Source organism: Pteropus vampyrus, unplaced genomic scaffold (genome assembly GCF_000151845.1).
Source record: "Pteropus vampyrus isolate Shadow unplaced genomic scaffold, Pvam_2.0 Scaffold25, whole genome shotgun sequence".
NCBI lineage: Eukaryota > Metazoa > Chordata > Mammalia > Chiroptera > Pteropodidae > Pteropus > Pteropus vampyrus.
The window spans coordinates 3,394,448-3,417,867 of record NW_011888806.1 but is presented as its reverse complement, the minus strand read 5'-3'; the positions used below and the strand labels follow the sequence as shown (position 1 = coordinate 3,417,867).

Genomic DNA, 23,420 nt, shown 5'->3' with positions numbered 1-23,420 from the left:
ATTTCATTTTCTTCGGAGGCCCAATTGTATGCTTCTGGGTTCCTAAACTCCCGTCTAGACCTGCAGGCATAATTTGGGGTGTGTGTGTGTGTGTGTGTGTGTGTGTGTGTGTGTGTGTGTATATATATATATATATATATTTTTTTTACGAGGTGTGTCAACATCTTACTAACTTCTCAAGTGTCAATGGCCCTGAAAATTTAAATCCACTATACTAGATCATCTTTGGGACACCCAGCTCTCAATGTGCTTTTAATTCCACGGACCTTTGTTCTTTTAGGATTTATTTTTTCAGTTTTTGAAACTCCTCCTTACACATACATGAGTAAGAAAGCATCTATGATTGAAATGGAAATGATGCCCTGAGAGGCAGACTACATTTTGGAAGTTCACCCTCGATCCAGGGCTGGGGAAGGGAGCGATGTCGCGTGGCTCCCCAGGTCCGCGCGCCCTTCCTCAACACAGGCAGCGCCGCTGGGGCAGCTCCAAGTGCGTCGAGAAGTGTAATCCCTCCGCTAAGTACTTGGCTCTCAGTCTCCAATCACTAGTGGGAGCTGGAGAGGGCAAGTGAAAAAAAAATTCCAGAGGCAGCCGAGGAGCGAGAGGAAAAAAAAAGTCCGGCGGCAGCGGCGGCGGCGGCGGCAGAGCGACCACGGCGGCCAGGAGTTGACGGTGCGGTCGGCGCGGGGCGCGGAGTTGGCGCGGGGCCTGCGCGGGCGCCGGGACGGTTCGGGATCGCAGGGACTGCGGCGCCGAGGACGCCAGCGCCGTAGCGCAGCGGCGGGTAAGGCGCGGGCGGGCGCGGCGGGGTCGGTCCCGCGCGCGGGAGGCTCTGCTGAGCGGGCGGGAGCTGAGCGGATGCGGGGCCGACGCGGGGCTCGGCAACGTCGCTCGGGGCAGGAGCGAGCGCGCAGGAGCGAGGACAAGAACGAGCAGCACGGCCGTGGGGCGGCGGGGAGGGAGGGGTTCAGGCAGTGGCCGCTGGGCTTTGTGCGCGGGAGGCTCTGCTGGGACCCCGAGACCTCGTGTCCGCGCTGCAAGGAGTCGGCAGCAGAGGCGGGTGCGGGCGGGACACGTGCTCCGTAGTTGGGGAGTCGGGACAGCCGGCCCAGGGATGGGGCGGGAGGGAGAGTGAGACGCAGCCCGGGAATCAGGGAAATGGGAGGGAGCGCGCCGGCCGGGGACGAGGAGCCCGCCGAGACAGGACCCGAAGACGCCCAGCTAGAACGGAGCCACCTGCCTCGGACGCCTCCTGGGACCCAGCCTTGTAGCGGGAGAAAGTGCGCAGCGGGCTGATCCGCGCGTCCCGGACTTGGCTCTGTCTGCTGCTACTGCCTGTCTCTTTCTCTCTATTGCTCGCTCTGTCACGTTCTCATGTTTCTGTCCGTCTTCTTCTAGTCTCTGTCTTTCTCCTCTCCCCACCCCCTCTGTCTTGCTCTCCCTGGGTCTGTTTGTCTCTCTGTCTCCCCACCCCCTTCTCTTGTCTTTCTGTCTCTGTGTGTCCCTCCCTCTCTGTCGCCTTATCTTTGTCCCTCTCTGTCTCCCACACTCTTTCGTTCTCATTTGGAGGCTGCCTTTCTGCTTCTTGTCTCATCATCTTTCCTTTGCTCTGTCTCTCGCTCTCTGCGCCCATTTGTCTTCTCATCCCTGTTTCTGTCAGGGCTCGGTTCTGTCTGTCCCTTGCTGGTGTTAGGATTTTAAACATTAAGAGATCTTCCGGAAGTTGTCGGGTGCGGTGTCATACTCCTTTTGAGCCGCACCACTCCAGCTAGATTCGGGTCCTTCTCACTTGTTTTCTATACATTGGGAACACTGTGGCTTCCTTGAGTTATTAGAAATTGCTCTTAGTCACCGCTCCACTAAGGTGAGGTCAGTGACTGAGCAGCCACAAAGGTGCCAGTGAAAGAAAACAGAAGAAGAGAGTTGTTTAATTGCCTTCAATACATAAAGAGAATGTACCAAACATATCTGGAGTGAAGCACAAACACCTGAGTAAAGGTTCTTGAATTCTGGAAAGAAACACAAAAGTCTCCACCAATAATGAGAAAACTCCGCCAGAAAATATTTGAAAATAATTCGAAAAAGCACTTATGGAAATTTCTTGCTGTACTAAACTGACGCCAACTAATATGTTTTCTTACATATTTTTTAGGATCCTAGTGACAGCTCTTCTAATTATTGTTTTGGGAAAATTATGGGGAATGCCCTGTGTCAACTGGGACATTTGTTTTAAGAAAATATTCAATCTGTACTGTTACGACTTTTTACACTCTAGTGATCAAGAAGAATTATTTCTGACTGCAAAGAAAATAGGAAAGGATTTGTCAGTAATTTTAAAACGAGACATTCCAGAGATCAATAATTTCTTTGGAAAACTTTCACTATAAGGATGTTTTGAAGGATATTACATCTTAATGAAATATGCAAGTTATTACACACTTAGATCATTGTGTGATGCAAAAAAGGTTGGATGCTATAAGCAAATCGTAGTGATTTTTTTTTTTTTTAATGGGAAACATAGCTGGGAAATTAATTGCTCTGATTTTCACTGTTTTCTTTAGTCCTGCATAATGTACCTTTGTTTTTAGCCAAATATGGCCTAGGGCTACAAAACTTGATACAGTGTGTTATTTGTCTAATCTGACTCACCATTTAGAAAACCACCTTTTCCTTTTGGTTACAAGATATAAGTTGATATGATCTCATTACTTATATAGTAGGGTCTGCTGATGAATTTTAATGGCACTGATTTGTGATTTTAAATCAAAATGTTAGTTTTTGGTGAGTTAAAATCTTGATTTATGTCATGTTAGTGAATCATCACTATTTATAGGGGCTTTGCCACCTTGTCTGCCAGGTGCTGTACAGCATTTAGCTCAGGCAGGGTTGTCTGAAATTCCCGGTTAGATTATTGTCCCTGAGTGACGTGCTGCCTCTACTCATGGTGTGTTCATATATGTCCCTCAAAATGTTCCAGTCGTTAACATAACATTTATTAAAAGGAAATTGACTTAATATTTTCCTCATAAACTTTGAAAACTGTGTGAGATGGCCCGATAAATTATTTTTATTACAGTAAATGCTGATTTTATTATTTGTTTATAAGGCAGTTTAAAATGTGATATCTTTTGGTACATATAGCACTCTCCACTCTTCCTTAGCACTCAACGTATATTTATCATTCAAATATAAAATCAGTTGTCTTCTAGTCCAACCTAATAAAGCCTTTCCTGATTCTCATAAGCACCCTTATTGCTGCCTCTTGGGGGGCTGCTGAGCATACTTCTTTTGATGTTCACTTCTTCACTGTATAATGACTTGCTTGGCTCTTCCTCACTGGGCTGTTTTCTCATTGAGCTGAGATAGCGTTTCTTTTCTTTCCTTCTCTGAATTTCAGATGCCCAGCAGAGTACCTGGCATATGAAAAATACTCAAACAATACTTGAAAGATTATTCGTTTTCTTGTTTGTCTCTAACTTGTGATACTAATTCTTAAGGGAAATACATTAGCATGGTAATAATCACTGATCTTAGACTGAGGAATGAATGAGTCTTAGGAAGCATCTTATCGTACACATTAATATTAAAGATGAAGTGGCCGAAGCTCAAAGAGTTTGAAGACCATGCTCTGAAATAGACAGCGAAGTCACTGGACTGTGGAACCAAGACCTTGTGCTATTTTCACTGTCACAGTTCTTTTCACTGGACTCCGGCTTGCCTTTTTTCATTGGAAGTGGCTAAAGCTATTATTAGACTGTAACAATTGTCTAAACACTGACGATTTCTTCTCATGCCAGCCTATAATAAGAGTCTTGCATGACATTTATCAATTTGCAATAACTGATAAGCATTTGTCATACATAAGCATGGAGGCAACGTTTGCCTTTCAGAACATTGACTTCTAAGGTGCTTTTCTGTGCTAAGCATTGTTTTGAGTGCTAACTGTGTCATCTTGGGAAGAATATTTCTACCTGCAAAAACGATTTAAGCTCTCCTAAATTTTCTCCTCTACTTTTTGTGAGTGTGTTGAAGCGGGGTGGAGAGGAAACGAAGTTTGGACCAGATTAGGGGCTCTTTTTGAAGTTTTTCTTTAGGGACCACCAGTTTAACTCCCAGAACAACTGCAAATTCATCTGTTTCACATATCTGACTTCTCTGTGAGCTTTTGTTTCAAAAAAGGCTAACAGTTTGAAAAAGTCTTGGAGACTACTTCACTTGATGTTTTCTGATCTTCTAGCTCTTAAATTTCATAATCAAGATAATTTCTAGCTCTTAAATCTGGGGATCTGGAGGGTGGTTGATAAAAGTATTAAAGATAGAAGGAGATTTTGCCTGAGAGATACTCACTTCAGGTTTCCATATGCTAAAATTGACATGATGGCAGAAACTGAAGTAGAAGTTATTGCCATATACAGAGGCAGGCTGGAATTCAGGGGAGGGAGGGGCCGGGGCTAGAAATATGGATTTAACAGTCATTCACATAGAATTAATGATTAAAATTGAAGAAAAGAAAACTTGTCAGGAATAGGATCTTGAGAGAAATAAATGAAGATTTAGGGGTGGACAAGAGGGACATTTAATGACACTTCGGAATCTTTGTTAAGCTCATCTATAGTATTAAGATAAAAAAGATAATGCATGATTTACATCAGACAGTAATCCATTTTCATGACTTTTAGAATATCCATTGACATGCTAGTTATCTTAATTACATTCATTTTTGTTTAAATGTTTGAGTGCCTACTCTCTGCCTGGCATTATTATACACTTCGAGGACATTGCAGCCATCTGAGACACAAGATCCTTGCTGTCATTGAACTTGCACTCTAGAGAGTGGAATCGCAATGAACTATAAACAAGTACATGAGTAAGATTATTTTCAATAGTGAAGTTGTCACGAGGAAAAATAAGGGTGATATGACAGTGAATGACTGGGCTACTTTCTATGCAGTGATCAAGGAAGGCCTCTCCAAGGACATCCCTGAACAACAAGAAAAAGCCAGCCCAGTGAAGATCTGGGAGAATGTCCTGGCAGAGGGAACGTGAAGGCTGTCTCTAAAGCAGCAACAAGCTGGGCGCACACTGGCCTGTGTGGTTGCACTCAGGCAGTTGGGGGAAGTGGTAAGAATGAGGTCAGGGAGATGGCCAGGCCCTTACGAAGTATGCATTTTATCCAAAGTACATCTGATTGACCCACCCTGGAGGATTTTAAACAGGATTTTAAATCTGACTTAACATGTCTGTCTGCAGTATGAGCAAGAATGCTGAAGATAATGTGGGAGGCTTTGAGGAGGAACTGGTTGAGAGTTCCGTGGTTTCCCCAAGGGTGGAACCTGGAGAGATGGATCAAACACTGTTCTTATCACTGAGTAAGAGTCACTGAGTTGAATTAGGCTTTTTTTTTCCCTTTCTTTTTTTTTTTTTTTGCCTTGATCTACATTACAGCAATTCTCTGGTTCAACAGTTGCTTTTACTTTTAAATTGCAGACCTCAGCACCTCATAGTTCCCAGATGTCACATAAAATTTGCATTCTGGTTACAAGGGAAAGGAAGCAAGTCAGAATTCTCTAATCAGGTTTGAGTGTCATTTTTCTCTACCCCTCAGCTTTGAAAACGTTGCAAGCTTCTTGAAAGACTCCACTGTAAAGTTCACGTTGTTAGATCTGGAACTCACCCATCGTTGTACCCTAGGCCCTTGCAAAGAGCTAGTATACAGTAGACATTCAGTAAATATTTGTGGAATGCTGTTGGATGCAGTCTGCTAGAGACCCATAGTTTTCATTCATTTATTTTTCCTATCAACCAGTATATGGCTCCATGTGCCTTCAGCTTTAGAAGATATTAAGTAGCAAGTTTAGAAATGATTTTTCTGATGGTTGTATTTACTTACTGGCTAAAGGCAAAAAAAGATACAATCCAATATATTGCCTTATAACATTTCTTGCCTGGCTGTCTTGAGATAAACATTTTAGTCATTTTCATAGCAGTTAGATAGATATGGACTTAAACAAGTACAGACACATCTGTCACTAGTTAATTTGTTGATTTATGAATCTAAAATGATTCCAAGGAAGTCTGTAATGATGATGCCTTTGTCTAAATTAATGTCTTGATAGAAATCAGTGAGTTTTATCTAAGTAATACACTTTACAACCATCTACAAAAAGTGCTAAATTATTATCAGTTCTTTTTCTGGAAACAAGCCACTATTCTGCTGTTGTCCAATAAACATTTAGCCATAATGATACACACAGTGGGGGAGTATCCCCACATTCCTCTTGTTGCAGAATGTAGCGCTCTACTTAAATGGGTTGCAAACTACTGACATCACATTTTTATGTATCTAGCAATTATCTTTCACTATTTCTTTAGAGCTTTTTCAGTTATTCAAGAATCCCTTCTGCATTTCTTTACTTTTTTTGCCCTAACCATTGTGTTGTATACTTGAAACTAATAAAAATGTATTACCAAAAAAACCCCAAACAACAAAAAACCCAAAACAAAACAGAAAAGGAGTCCCTTCTGTATGTGGACGTCTTCTCTTCCCGTCTAACTTGATTTCGCCAAAACCTCATGTGTTGTTCCCATTATCTTCTATGTCAGGCATCCTCCGTTTGCCTCTCCAGATCCACTTCTACCTCATGCTTTCTGCTCACAAGAACACCTGGGTGAACAGCTCTGATTTCCAGATGGCTTAGGGCATTGGGGAGCCCCAGCAGGGATTAGAGGGAGGTTGGAGAGAGGGTATTTATTCTCTTGGCTCCTTCTCTGCTAGATCAACTTGGGCTGCCTGTGTCCCTCACAGAAAGTCACTGCTCTCTTTAGGTAGCCTTCTCTATATTACTCTGTCCTTTCAGATTCCAGTAATCTCTGGAACAGCTCTGCTTTTACTTCCCTGATTTACTCCACTACCATTCAAGTTCTTTTACATTCCTCCTCCTCTTCTTATCAGACGTGGTAACAGTTAAGGCCCCATTTTCTGTTAATTCAGCTTCTGAAAAGCCTCCTTTTTTTGGGAAACCTATTGGATTGATAAGAGCATCTATCAATCTACTGGGCATCTACTTTCCACTCCAAATTTTATGCTTCTGTCTATGCACAATGGCACGGAAAACCTATGTTGTTATTATATAAATACTTTTCTGTCAACCAGTTTATTGGTTTCAACTTCTTACTTGATAGCCTGTATACCTTCTACGTATGTAATTTGGTTGTCTCATTCATTCTTTCAATCATTCATTAATCCAGTGCAAATTTATAGACTCATTAGGACCAGACACTGTGCTAGGCACTGTGGATACAAAAAGGCAGAAATGTATCTTTATTTGAGATGAGCATTGGGGAAGAGGTAGGAAATAAAAAAAACTAAACAATATTTACAAATTAAATTTATGATTAGTGCGGTGAAAGAAATAGTGTGCAGTGGTAGGGAGTAATAGAAAGGAGTAGCATTTGCTTGAGAGCACAAGCAACTGAAAGGCAGGGGTGCTTGTTTCTAAGTGGCTTTTGTTGACCAGCATATTATGCAGGCTCTTCAGGTGTGAATTTTAAAAGCTTTTCTCAATGATATAAATAATAAATCTTCTTGATAGGAGAATTAGAAATTTCAGGTAAACCTACAGAAAATAAATTGCCTTATACTATTATCTAAAATCGCTATTTTGATGCACACATATATATATAACCTTTAAGAATTTTCTTGTGCATTTTTATGTATTTTTAAACAAAAATAAGATCTTGTTACTTGCATTTTTCACTTAACCATACATGGACAACACCATTCTATATCAATCTATTCATTTTGAAACATAATATTTAATGTATAATAATTTAATATAAAATCACAAGCTTCCCTGTCTTCCTACTGGGTTATATTTATTAGAATTTTTAAAAAGTAAGATAGGCATGAAGAAGAAAACAAAAATGATCAATAATTCTACCACACATACAATCTTTGAAAATTATGAGATACTTAGAACTTAAGTCATGCAGATTTTTATTTCACCCAAACTCCTTTAGATTGTAATGTCTGATAAAATTAATTAAATGACAACAGAAAGGGAAAATAATTTAAACAAACTTCTCTTGTTTAGTAATCACTTTCAAGATATTTTTAGGTCTAATACCATTGCTAGTTCTTTTTGTCTCATTATATATTTAGTGAAAAATTGGAGTTTGAGGTAGTATGAGCTATTTGACTAATTCAGATAAGCAATTTACATATAACAGTATGTTTTACTAGATTGCATTTGTTTTCCCAGTATGTTCCACAGAACAGTGGTTTTGTGGAATGTTTGGTGTGTAGCCAGCCCGAGAAAGATTCCGTGGGTGGCCCCATAGCCTTACTGGTTAACTGTGGGGACTCTGGAGTTGGCTTGGCTCGGCTCTGAATCTTGGCTTTATCATTTGTTAGCTGTGTGACCTTGGCCAAGTTACTGAAACTTCTGTGTCTCAGCTTCATTATCTGTAAAATGGGAATGACAATAATAGTGATTATAGGTTTGTTTGAGGATTAAAATAGTGTATATTTGTAAAGTGTTTAGAACAATGCCAGGCACATGGTAAATACCACAGAAGCATTGATAAGTAAATAAATGATCTAAGAAGTCTTGGAATTTTTTGTATTTTAAAACTGCAAGCTTTTCTGAGACTTTATTATGCTGGTGTGCATTGTGACAATCCTAAAAAGGAGTTTTTGACCCTTCTAGTTTTCCCTGCATATATCACTGGACTAATATGCCTCAGAACATACTTTGGGAAAAGATGAATACAAATAATTGAATAAACATTTAACCAGTGTATTGTCTCCCGAAAGAAAGGGACCGTTCTTATTGCCAGCATTTGTTCTTCTACCTATCACCCTTATCATAGAGTAGGAACCAAACACAGCTCTTTTTTTTTTTTTTTTTAATTTTCTCCCTCTTTTCCATTTTAGAGGTAAAGTGAATTTTCTTTTTCATTATCAGAGAAAGAATTTCTGCCGTTACAGATGTATCTGCTGGGAATTGTTGAACTCAAGGTTTACAGTGTATAATATTTTTAAAAAATCTACTTATTGTTATTTTTTCTAATAATTAAGAGTACATATTCATTGAAGTGAACCTGAGAAGTATAGGGAACTGTAACAAATAAAATAAAAATCGCTCTTCTAACACAAAGAAATAGCCACTATTAACATTTTGGGTCTTTTTTTTTTTACATGATTGGGAACATAATATAATATAGTTTTGTGTCCTGCCTTTCTTTTTCCATTGACTTTATTTATATAATATTCTCAGTCCAAGACATGCAGTGATTTCTGGCCTACAGATGATTGGTAATCTACATTTCAAAAGAGCTTCCTTCCTTACTTACCGAATCCTGTGGCCAGAGACAATATGAAAATAAAATGGTGTATCTAGAATGAGTTTCTCTCTTATTTTAAGTATTCTCGGAAATTGGAACCACCTGGTAAGCAGTTGGCAATTCTGTTTAAAAGACCTGGAGTAGGTGACCTCAGGTTGCTTCATTTTTATGAGTCATTCCAGTGTTCTAGCCAGCAGCCAGATGGACGCACAGGAATCCATGACCAGGCGGGTTTGGAGGCATTACTTACTCACCCTGAATGACTGTGAGTGAATTTATATAATGTTGAGATTAACTAGGAAATGTTATTCAGAGAAACCTGAATTATTCCAAAATAAATATAACTTTAATTTTTAAATAATAAATCTGTTTTTTTTTTTGGTGTGTGTTGGAGGTAGGGGTTCTAATAATATACTGATATGGAAGACAAACATTGTCTCTAAGTATTTTATCTTGTCCTATAATTTTGAATAGAAATAATATTGTATTTATATGGCAGTACATAAGTAAGAACTTCAGAAATACTAATTGTCATAAGTTTTACTCTGTGTACTTCATAAAGGATGGATGCTGTAGTGATTGGAATATATCTGCTCAGTAAGTCCTTTTCCATTCAAAAGTCCTCAACAATTTTGAATCCATCTCACTTGAGATTAAATTAATTATTCTTTAAAACACTTATCTTTAACATCTGCAGCAAATGAAAATATTTAAACTCTTTCTGAAGAGGAAAACCATGCTACACTGTTTAATTGAATTAAATTAGCTTTTCATGGAAATTTACCTAGGAGCTGGTTCTGGAACCAATTTGGAAAATGATCTTTGTATTCTGTGGCATTTATGTTTGATTATGTTTTTCTTAGTAATTCTCAATGGACCTGATTCACTCCTTGCTTTAGTCATCAAACCTTTGCAATTTTTGTAGGCAAATTAGGTATTTCCTACCCCATAATTATGCATATTTATGAAATAATGTATGCTTCCTCCTTATATATAGATGTTATAAGAAATTCTTAATTCTGTAACTTAATTCTGTAGCATTCTATAGACTATGTTAAGGCTGAGAGAAAACAGTCATATATAAATTAACTTCTTCCAAAAAATGTTTTGTAGAATTTAAGTTTTGACACCTTTACTGATAAAGGAAGAGCTGGTGTTTGTAAAAACAGATAATCCAAAACTTCTTATAAATCTATTGCCTGGGAGCAGTCTGTATTTAAGAAGCATCAAAGATTTTTCACAGTATATTTTCTGCATTCTCTCTTATGCTGTAATCTGTTGTTTTACAAAACCGTGAAGAAATTGAAAATTGCTTACAAAAGCTCAGTTTTCAAGTTTTTTAGCTATAAAATTTATCCTTTATGATCAACAGCATAGGGACATTATTTTATATGCTTGGTACAAGGACTATAACATAATGCTTTTATTTTTTGAATACTCCATATTTAGCAGCTTAAAGATATTTGAAACATATTTAGCTTTTAAAAAAACCTTCGTGGTATCTGCCACAATCTGAATGTTAAAATTGGGCTATTTTCTCCTCAATACTGTGAATACATGTATGTTCACTGCATTCTCTTTTACTCTCCTCTAACTACCTCCTCCCCTTTCCCTTCTTCCTTCTCTTTTTCTCTCTCACTTTTGCGCTTGATTTGCAAACACCGTTTCCTCTGACCACTTTTTTGAGCCAGAGGAGGTTAAAACATGCTCATTCTATGATCCTGACCCTCTAGGATACTTCCAGCGTCCTTACTAGCTTACTGTCTTCTGATGGATTGGAATTTTGACTGAGTTACCATAATTTGAATGATAATTGGTATTCAGTAGACATAATATTAAGATACTTTAATATTATCACAGACTGATAATAACAGTAAGACGTATTTCTATTTTGTTATGTAATCACTCATTTAATTGTATAATTTCATTCAAAGTGTTTTGATGGAATGTCCATGTTTTAAACATTTAAACAGATTTTCACAACTAAAAAAAAAGCTGAAAATGACACAGACATATAGTATATAAAATATGTTGTAGATATCACTTCGGACTAAAAACTTTTCATTCCTTAATAGAATCTCTTTGATATACAAAAATCTGTAATTGTGTTATGTAGGATTTTCACTAAATACTCTCTAGCTCCTATTTTATTTGAAATTTCATGTATTTATAATTGTGGTTTGAAATTCGTTATTATGTGTCGATCAACATTTTTCTGATAACTTACTAGCATGTAGCCTGACTTACCATGAGACTAAATTCCTTTTTTTGGCTCATCTTGCCTAAACCTGGAAGGTATAATGCAGTTTAACGATAATATTTTACATCTTTAGTTTGTGAATAATGTCTTTCTTATAAATAGAATTATTAAATATTTATGCAGTATGAATGAACTTGATGCTATATGTGTCAGAGAAATAGTGTCTTGCTCTCAGGGAAAAGATGTTTAAAATCACATAATACACTATCAAAAAATAAATGCAGAGCACAAATAAACTGAGTGTAGGAAAGACAAAATAAGTCAGTGAGAATATTTATGAAATTCCAGGTTGATGCAATCTATTATTCTGTCCTAAGGCAGTGCCATCAGGGGCCATGTTAAAGGAGTCTAGGATTGGTGTTCCGTGATTCCACTTTTAAAATTTACTGAATTTTAGTTTTCTTCAATGTAAACCACTGTTCTCTTTTTGGAACTGATGAGAATTTCTTTGTTTGGCTTCTTGGCTTTATATTTCTTCCTGAATGAAATTATGTGTTCTAGTTGAAGTATAGCAGCCATTCGTTAGCTCTACATGTGTCTCGTCCATGCTTTCCATTGTTGTATAGAGGCTACGAGTCTTAACATCTCCAATGTTTCCTTGTTACTTCACTTTTATAGGCTTAAAGATTGCTGATTTTTCTTGTTTTTCTTCATAGGTCCTGTGGTCCACTTGATTATTTATTTTTATTTATTTATATTTTTATTTGTTTTGATTTTCCTCAGTTTCTAAATCTTTTTTGAATTAGAGTTATGGTTTTTTTTCATTCAGCAGTAGATATTTTTGGAGGGCTAGGCTGTGTTAGGCTAACACCGCACGTAGTATTATAGGTAAAGAAGAACTGTATTTTTAAGTAGGATGAGAATAGTGGTTTTGTTCTTAGGTGATGTTGGTGCCATTGTTAGCTTTGTTGGCCACGGGAACACATCAGTGCAGTGACTTTCAAGCTCCTTGCTGTTGTAGCTAAGGGTCATTATCCTGAGAAGTACAGTCTGTATATTTCCTCCCCTAATGCATAACCCCATAGTTTTCCACTTTGAATCTTATTAGATGTCCCCCTAGTAACTCATAAAATTTTGGAAATCTTGTAGGTTATCCCACTGTCTTGGCATTACACATACTGGAAAAACTTAGTATCTTGCAGACCTGGAAAATTTAATTTACATTTCCTCTTCTACATCATTTATAAAGACGTTAAATAAGACCACTTCCAGCACCTTTGCTATTTATAGTTTTCCTGCCAAAGCAATGCCTTTTTTCACTGTATTCTTTGTTTCTCCAGTAAAAGTTAACCTAATCCTATGGTGACTCAGTTCTTTTTAATAACTTTTGTGGTAGTACCTTGTCAAGGGCTTTTTAAAAAAATGGAGTGGATTATATCCACTGGTTTCTCTCTTGAGGCTCCACTCAGCTTTTAATTTGCCAACACATGAATACCCCTGAAAAAATCAAAGCTAGTCCTCCTGCCATTACCTAAATTCTTCAGTGACCTTATGCTTTAGCATATATAGACCTCACAAATTTGCCAAATTTCTAAGAAATATTTATAACACTAAATTGGAGAAATTTGGAAGGCTGTGGATAAAAAAGGCGAAAGTGTTAGCATTGATGTAGATGGTTAAGCTATATAAGCAAGCAAAAAAAGAGGTTACCATGTTTGAGTCTTTCTTAGATTCCAATAAATATGCTAAATAAGCCCATCTCATTTAAGATAGTAGTGATTGTCATCCATTTTACTTTTGAAGGAACTTAAGGCACAGTGAGATTCAGCAGGTGGTAGTCCAGGATTCTAATATAGGACCATCTGATTCTAAATCCATGTTTAAAGGATGGAGGCCTTATTAAATCCAGATTTTGTGTTAATTATTGATGACACAGATGACCAGTACTCAACCTTGATGGTCCATGAGTTTGGAAAGATTCCCAAGGGATGGAAGAGACCTGGGGATAACAACTGTATGGGATGGTAATTGCTTGTGAAAGGTGCTGGAAGAGCATAGAGAAAGGTTGATTATTAAAGAGCGTTCGAGATAGAGGCTTGGCTTATTGATCGTATTTTGAGAAGCGAGATGGATAGAGAAAATGTTTAAAAACTTTAAAAAAAATATATTTTGTACCTTAAACGGTATAGTCTCCACCCCTCCGCCCCAACCTCTTGCCCTTTCAGTTATGGATCATATTTATATGGAGAGTACTGGCACTGTCTTTTTTAGAGCAGAGTTACCACATCTTCACTAAAATTGACTTCTCTTTGATCCACATTTTTGTGTGTGTGTGAGAGAAAGAAAGAGATAGTTAGCTTATTATGAGAGGCATTTAAGATGGGTTAAATGTAGTGGCATTTTAGTGAATTTGGGAAATCAAATAGATCAGGTAATTTGCTAAGAATACATAGATGCAAATGATAAAAAAAAGATTATTTAAAATTGATCAATTTATCTGAAATGACATTTTTAAATGTAAACAATTATTTCGAAGGAAGTACCATACCGTATACCTAATAGTAAACATTCGCAAAAGTTCAGTTAATGGAAGGGACCAAAAGATATAAATTAAAAGCATAGTTTAAATCTTCAAAGAGAGTTTAATTTTGAACCTCTTGTAAATCATTTTTTTCTAATATTTAAATGGACTTTGGATCATCATCTATAATAGATATATTACCTAAATTTTACCTCCTCTATTTTGATTTGTCAGAATATGCTAGAGTGAAATGAAATCACTGCTGCTGTTCTTCAAGCTGGTTTGCAACCTTCTAAAGTGACATTGTCTGCCTGTCAGACAGCTTGCTTTATATCCTTTCAAGTGTCTTTTCTAGAAGGAGTTATAAAACCTCTTTTTTTTTGTTTTAAGCATAACACTGTTTTGTTTTTGTTTGTTTGTTTTCAGAGCAAAATGCAATGGGGTCTATTGGCTGTGGCCATAGAGTTTAGTCAAGGCAGAATTATTAAATTAAAAAAGAAATCTTTAGTTTCCAAAATAAAGATTAAATATGTATTTTACGTGGAGCCAAAGTACTATGAGGAAAGCAAAATTTAAAATAGATTTAGGCATTAAAAGCAAAATGGTAAATTGAAAAAAACAACATTAAAATATTACATATGTGTTAAATCAACACGTTTTGCTAGTCCAGTGATGATCATTTGATTTTGCAAGTGTGTATAAATATCACGAAAACATACTAAGCTATAGTAAAATTCATAACAAATCTAAAGCTTCCTTAGTGACTTCTTATATTCCAAAATACAATTTTTCCATTATGGAAAATTGTGTTTATGTTCAACATAAATAATCGGATATTTGTTTCACTAATGATCCAGATTATTTTAAAATCATGTTACTGGATTTAACGATGCGACCTCTGTTCTGCAGCCTATACTGTAGGCTTGTTATGCATGTCAAGGGTATTTCCTTTTGTTTGTTCTCATTTTACCTGCCATTTAGATCACTGAATGACCCCTTCATAATTTTATTATGAAACTGTATAATAAGGAAGGACTAGTTGATTATTTTTTACTTTAACTTTCATAATCTTATATAATTCAGATCTTCTTTGTGTTCTCATTTCTCAGGTCAAATAATTCTTGTTTAGCAATTTCTCATCACAGTAATGAATGGGATAGAGTAATATGTTTCAATACATTCATTGTTCTTATTTTAGCATTTTACATCTGTTCTCTTTTTCAGGGGAAGGAGGCAAGGAGTATGTTGAGGAGAATGATGATTGGGAAGCAGGAAAGGCCATAATTAGTTTTGGAATCTCAGACTGATCACTTAAATAAAAGATTGGCTAGGTTCTCTAAGGTCTTTCTGGCTCTGAAATGCTATGGTTCGGTAACCCAAGTTGGGCAATCTTATCATAGCTAAAGATTGTAGTATAGCTGTGGTTTCTTGAGAGCAAGACACCGTAAGTGTTTCATGTTTGTATTTTTTTCCTCAGGTGTTTTTTGAAATTTTGGAGACAAAGAATATTTATAAATTAAGTCCCAAACCTATCACCTCTGAGATTTTATAATTCTTTACATGAGAGGCTGATACTTAAAATTCACATAATTATACTATGTACCATTTTACATACTTTTATAAATAAACCTTTTACTTGGGGGTTGCAAATAATTTTGATTAGTAGGAAGTAATTAGGCTTCAGTCAATACCATACTTTCTTGGAATTATTTTCTAAGAACTTAAGGCAGTTGTTGAAAACATTTTTGTTGAGAAGTCAGATTCAGTTTTATGTTTGTGTTGGATTCTAAGGCTAATTTTACTATACATAAAATATGTAGAGCATGCCAGCAATATGATAAAATAGTTTTTGTGATTATAACTTTCACTAATTAATAACAACTTTCTGTGTGCCTTATTGGTTACCTTTATTTCTGCGACTCCCCATTCTAAGTATTCTTTTTTAAAACTCTTTTTAATATAAAAGCAAAGACTAAACTAGTTTGAAATGTTGTACAATTACACTGGTTCTTTGTACGAGAAAGTAATGCCCATTGTATCTTTTCCTAAAATGTTTTTTTATATTGCTCTAGGATTGATTTAATGTTCAAATGCCTTTAAAATGTCCAGGATACTTGATATATTATTATTTTCAAGTTGATTAGTAATTTCGTTTTAAGGACTATATTTTCATACAGCAGTCAACTCTACTGTTGTTGTATGTGAAGATTTCAGTGGTATTTTCTAGATTATCCATAGCAACCTTTCCCTATAGTATGTCAGTATGTGTTAAAAAAATCTAGGCTAACAGGAAAATTGTTCTTAGTCAAGTAAAATTGTACTTTTACTAAGCTAAGTAAAATAGAGAAAACAAATCATCTGTGTCCCTAAAAATTCTTCCTGGACCGTTTGCTGTTAACATAAAGTAGGAAGCCTCCACTGAATACTATAGAGTTACTCGTTTCACATGAATTGTTTGCTCTTTTGGGTAAGGGAAACAAGGTAACGAAAAAGTTGAAGTTCTTAAGAAATGCTGAAAATGTTCTTGGCCATAGTGGATGGATTAGGGTTCATGATACTAAAACTCTTGAATCAGAAATGAGGAAGACTGTAAAACAGTAAGGCCAGTTGCCCCTTCATATGGACTCCTTTTTTGAAAGTTGGATTGAAAAAATGAAAAAGATAATCTGATTACCTTTTATGTCCAAGATGTATGATTTTATTTATGAATTTTTCATATGGATACTATTCTTTTTACTTGTTCTTTTCCCTTCTTTTGAGACCTAATTCATAGTTCACTTTCAGGAAATACTCTGTTAATGCCATTTCACTGGACTCGTGTCTTCCTTTTCTTGGCCCCAACCCTCGTCTATTCTTATGTACTCTGCATTATATCAATTTGTAATTACTAGTTTCCTGAATTGTTAGTGTAATCAACATCTTTACCATTTTAACTGTATTGAATGCCAGGAGCTGTCTTCTGTTCCTCTGTTTTTATACATATTTCACAATAAGGATATAACACCCAAAAAGTGCTTGGTCAGTGTCGATTGACTTCCCTATTTTGTATGGTTCTAACCTTTATTTCCTTGTCATTGTGGAAATTTTCACTTTGAGAATATGCGAGGAGGCTTAGGAATTTAAAAAAAGTGCCATTTGTTGGATTCGTTTTAAAAATGCATTCTGAGACATAAAATAGGAAAAAAATTCTCTTCTGTATTTTGACTAAAGCCATTGTAGATGTTCAACATTGGAATTTGGAGGCCAAGGTGGGTTTGTATCCCAGCTGTCCCCGTGTCCTCATCTGTAAAATGGGGATAATAAGAGGACCAACTTAGTAAGAATGTTCTGGAAATTAAATGAAGTACCTAGAACTCTGCCTTATACAATAATTGTTTAGTAAATGTTCACTCTTGTCCTTTATTTTAAATATCTTTAAGTGGCATTGATACTCAGACTACTTTACTAGGTATCTATATAAGACTGTTCTACTAAAATAGATTGAAGCAAATTTAGAAATCTAATTGATCAATTTTAATGAGAAAATTTTTTTATAACATGTTTCCAAATGCAAAAGTTTTAGATCATTGATATTCATATTAAAATGTTAACTCCCTAGTTAGAAACAAGAAGTTCTTAGAAACAACGTTATTTCCTCCCCTTTTCATTCGATTTGGGATCCTTCCATTTCTATTTCGAATGCTTGCTTCTAAAAAAAAGTTTATATAATAAAATAAGAGGATGAATTATGTTTTTATTAATTTGAATGACATTTTCCCCTTGGATGCATTATGAAAAGTCTGGTTAAGTTTAGCGTTAGTGGAGCTTGAAGAGATGTTAATATTCAGCAAGTGTTTAGTTGCATGACATGATCAGTTTACACTATTGCAGAACCTTAATTAAAGTTTTATTAAACTGTGTAAACCATGATCCAGTTTGGATTTGAAAGTAGATAGACATCTGTTTCTAATATTATTACTACAGTTAGAAATTAATAACTTTTTTTCTGAAAGTCTGAAAGTTTCCCTTTTGAAACTTTTGTTTCTATATCCTCATTATTTTCTCTGTATTAACATGTTAAGGTTATTTTAAAAATCACATTTATAATCTATCCAATAGCTATACAAAAGAAATTCAGGGGTGTTTTGAAATATTTTATAGAACACTATAACAAGACTCCTTTGTTTTATGTTAAAAGTTGATGTATATAGTGTTGCTTCAGAAGCAGTTAGACAGTTTTCTTGATTGAGGACCCTTGTCCCCTCCTTCTTTCCCTCACTTTTTTCTCCCTTCCTCCTCCCCGAACCCCTTTAATGAATTGAAGGTCAATTCTAGGTAAATTTTGGTGTCATTTTGCTCACTTAAGCGGTAAGCATAAAGTACCCTAATTTTATTTTATTTTATTTTTTTTTTGCCTCAGTGGCATTAGAAAATTCATAAGCACATGCATTTCTTTAGCTAATTGTATATGTGTTTTCTTCTTAGTTCTGGAAAGGAATCTCGATATCATAGTTTACACAGACAGAATACTTAAAGCTACTAGTGTGAAAACATCAGAATTTAAATGTCTTATTAAAATTTCTTACTAAAATAGTAGAAAACAAATTTCGTGATATCCCAAAGTTCAGAATTCATTAATTTACTGTATTGCTATGTCTTAGTTCTGCCAGAACTGATTATTTAATTAAATGACTATAAGTTTAATGGAAACTGTAAAACTTAGGAAGAAGTCAAAAAGGAAATTGCACTACTTGGAATCTGTTATTTGTAATCATTTTGATATATTTTCCTCACTCTTTCTCATGTGTTATTTTTAGATTTTAAAAAGCTGAAAAGTTACCATCTTAATTTTGTATTTTGTTTGATTTTTGCTTGAAATTATATTATGAATGTTTTCTCATGTCATTAAATATACTTCAAAATATTTTAGTTAATAACTGGAAAATATTCATTTGTTTACATTTTTCTTATTTTTTTATACATAATGCATAAGCATTTTTTATGAATAGATCTTTAAATATTTTCTCAAAGGCTTTTATATATAACATCAAATTGCTTATCAGTGAAGTCATTCTAATTTATAATACAAGTATAGTTCTATATAATTTTACCCCTATTTTTAGATATGTTAATAAATATTTCAGTTATATCCATGAAGTCTCCACTATGCTCAGAAAAGACAAAAAGTGTAAAAGACTCAAACAATACTTTTGAATAAGTAGGAATGTGCTTCATGTTATTTTTATTATGAAAAAAAAGAAAAACAGGAGTTTTACTACTTAGAAATACTGACCATTACCTCTGATAATTTCTTAAAATTTATAAAAGAAATGCAAATTAGCTCTAATCATTTTTCTGTTATATAGTTCTAAGTTTTAATTTGTACAATAGGAATGATTTAAGGAAAAGCTGTTAATTCACACAAAAAATCTTGATGTCAAAGGCAGAAAAGACCTTAGTGAAAAAATCTAATCAAATTCTTATTTGATATGCAAGTAAGTCTTAAGATGGTTTCGTGCTTTGTGAAAATTTGCTCATATTGTAGCAGAGCTACAGAAACTAAGTTGTCTGATTCCTGCTCTTTTCTTACTTTAAAATGTGTAGGCTTTTAAATGAAACATTTTTTCATATTAAAGGGTATATAACGTATATTTTAAGGAATAATAGAGTGAATGCTCTTATATCTACTAGACAGCTCATGAAACAAAGTTAAGACCAATACCTTTTAAGCCTACGTACCTTTCAGTCACATCTTTCTTCTTTCTTTCTCATCTGAGCAAACACTAAACTGACTTTTATCTTTATTATTCACTTTTTTAATCAATTTACCATATGCATGTGTATCCCTAAGCAGTATATTTTGAGCTTTATAAAAATACCATTTTTTTGTCTAAATTTTAATCTGTATTGGCACGAAGTTTATACTGGCTCCAGTTCATGTCTCTCCCTATATTCTTTGGGCTCCATCAACCCCTCAGACCTCATCTACTTTCCCTACTTTCTTTTTAGTGTGGACCCAGTAATAGCTTATGCCATTCTTATGGGTGTAAAGACATGGCTATTTTCTTCATAACCTCATCTTTGACACCATAGGTTATCTTAGCCTCCCTCTTGTGTTTTGGGGCAGACTTCACATGATCTTTGGGGTGGGAGCCAGAGCAAATCCAAGGCAAGGTCTAACCGTCTAGTTCCACAGAGCCTCAGGCTTCCCCATCAGCTACCTAGAGGGGCCAGATAACATAGCCTGGACATACAGAATTCTCATGCTGTGTAACAGACACTGACCCATGAGTGATGAGAGATAGGGAGGAGATGGGAGATAAATTGCTTCCATTTGGCCTGCCACTGTGGAGATGTTCCTTTTAGCCAACTGTGATTTCTTATAAAGCTTTGGTCAGTTTATTAATGTATCACCTTATAGTTGTTTTCCCTTCTGTCCTGCCCCGTTTCCCCTTTACCTTCACTCTTCCTTTCCTGTAGTTGCCAAAAAATCAGTGGCATATATGGTTTGTCTCAAACTCTGATTTCTAAGGAACAGGAATAGAAGTCGATACTTGGATGGGGCTTTATAGTTGGACTGCTTACCTCTTTGAAGGCCATGAGGACTACCTGTTGTAAGGGAACTGACAGTGTCCTCTAGCATGCAGTGACATCACAATGACTACAGCTTTTACCTGTGATTATTTGGTGTGAATTGTGTGTGAAAGGCAAACTATGTTAGGATTTTTATGTTTTGACAGCTATAGAACCCTTGAAAAAGAAAAGGATAGTCCCAGGACATCTGAAAGTCAACCTAAGGCACATTGTGAGGGCCAGAGGACCTCTATAATTGCTTTACGAGGGACTCATTTCTGTATCCACAGAGAATATTATGCTGAAAACTAGGCCCAGGATCTAATCATAATGGTGGCAGGGCTGAAAGTAGATGAAGTGTATCATTTTGACAGATCACTTATGTCAAACTCAAGACTTTGGTAGAGGCAGAATAGGACTCTGAGACTGGGAATAGAGACAGTTGGGTGGATGTGCTTGATGGTATTGAAGCCTCAAATTTCCCTTTATTTCTTGGCCAGGGTTTAATCAGCCTTCCCTTTGTTGGAGTCTATTCAGTGACCTTACCTGAAGTTCGTGCTTTATAAGTTGATGCTTATGCTCCCCAAAACCTATCTGCATTGTCCCTCATTACTTTCAGGTTGAATAGCCTGAATAGGGTCTCATCTTAGCACAGGCTGACTGGGAGATCCCTACTCCAAGAAGAAATATACCATCTGTCAAAATAATTTCAAGATGGCATATACTTTCAGAGATTATGTGAACATTTGTAGGAGTAGATCTTGAGGATATTAAAAGATAGTAGGACATGGAATATAAGATGTTATTGGGTGAAAATTCATTATCATGTAGATACTTAACTGTGACTTCTGAGTAAATATTCTGGCTAGAACATGTGGAAATGTCAGAATTTCCTTGGCATGTTATTGAAGAAAGAGTCATACATCTTAGTAAAAAGGAATATTAGAAAGGATTTGCTTTGCGGGACTTGAAGATCCACCACTTCTATTTCCTAGGACATTTCCTTCACCAAGGCAACAAGGGATGCTTTGCTGAACCTTCTGCTGAATGCCCAACCTGCTACTGAGGTAGACAATGAGCCCTGATACAGCACAATCTGGCCAGCCCCAGGTGGCAGATGGGTGATCCTGGATACCTTTAACTTTGGAAGAGGTAGCAAATTGTCCTTACCAGAACTGATATATACACCAGATAGAGGTTTTTTATTTGTCTGCCTGCAGAGACCTGCCAATATCACCATCTGAGTGTTTACTCCACTGACTGGATGCTGAATATATCAAATATATCAACATGATAGCCCCTGTGACATTTCCTTGGACTAAGGGACCTATTTTATACTTGAGCCCATGATTATAGGATTCATGCATCTTCTTATGTTCCCCAGCACCTAGATACATCTGGGTAGAAGGGTGGAGTGGCTTGTGGAATAAAGTTTCAGTGAAGGCAGCAAGCAGCTTGTAGACAATTCTGTGGGGTTGGATAGACTACCTGACTCAATAGCCAGTAGTTGGTGCTGACTCAATAGCCAGTAGTTGGTGCCAAGTTGGTACAGATGAAAATCTGAAAATGAAGGGGTGGGTGTTGGATTTGCCTTTACCGTAAGTCACAGTGACCCATTTGCAGACTTTATGCTTTCTGTCCTTGTAGTGTTAGGCCCTGCTGGGAAAGAGGTCCTGATTCCCGGAGGGTGGGATGAAGAACACTGTAGCCAGAGGATACAGTAAGAATTCCATTGACTGGAAGCTGTGACTACCACCTGTTTGCTTTGGGCTTATGACAGTGTACCAGCAAGCATAAAAGGAGTATCAGCCAGACCAGTCAACGTCGAACACCACAAGTTAAGGTTACTACTATACAGTCAGTACAGGAAGCAGCACCTCGGGCCCAGGGAATTCACTGGGCCATCTTCTGGTGCTTCCTTGCTGTGGTAACTGTGAATGGACCATTTAACAACCATAGCCTGCCAAAGGCAAGGCAATTATAGCCCCAAGCCTCTTGGGAATAAATGTCTCAGTCACCCCAGTAGACAAAACCCCAGACCACCCAGAGCACTGATCAGGAATGAAGGGAACCTAAAATGGACGTAGAGCAGGGTGATCACCTCTTTAGTTATGTAAATGTCTAATTACTGTGTTGTATACCTGAACCCGATATGATATCGTACGTCAACTATAAGAAAAATAAAAAATATGTTAAAAAAATAAAATGGGATATTGAGGAGGGGATGATAAATATAAATTTGCTGAGCCAGCTGAAAATGGCACTCACTGTAGCTTGGTTTACTTACTCTCTTTTTTGGCGATTGAGTCACTGCCATGAAGAACTGGACCTGCACCTCCTCTCTTGGAGAAGAGCTAAGGGCCGCCTTCTCACCGGAGATCTGCACAGCCTCAGAGAGTGCAAGTCATCTGAGTGGCACAAGGGAAGGATTGCACTAGATCCAATTTATGTGCCTTCTAGGTCTTCTGGGTCCCACCTGCCCACGTCTCAGCAGCTTCCTGTGCTTCCTCTTCAGAGCAGCCCTGCAATCTCCTATCTTAACTGGGTGGCTTGCCTCTGCCACCACCTTCTCTTGATCACTTCTCTGTCTCAGATACCTCTGAAGAGGTGAGGGCCGGGCTTCTGTCCACTTCCATCACCCCCACTGAGACATGTCAGTAGCTCCAGTGCCGAGGTACTGCCTGAATGGAGAGGCTGTGCCTTCCCGGTAAGCTGCCCGGAGATGGCTAAGAAGCAGAAGCTGGAAGTATGAGGAGATGACACCCTGGGGTAGAAAACTGCCTAATAAGAGATGGGAGATGG

General features: G+C 36.8%; 1 protein-coding gene across 4 annotated transcripts in view; it reads left to right on the top strand.

Annotated features, from left to right (window-relative positions):
- Positions 1–376: 376 nt before the first annotated feature.
- Positions 377–23,420, top strand: part of BMPR1B (bone morphogenetic protein receptor type 1B) — a 356,154-nt gene continuing 333,110 nt past the window's right edge. For all 4 annotated transcript variants that reach the window (XM_011356271.2, XM_011356268.2, XM_011356262.2 and 1 more), the window contains exon 1: positions 377–784. The gene's annotated coding sequence lies outside the window, so the exon portion shown is untranslated. The remainder of the gene's footprint in view (positions 785–23,420) is intronic.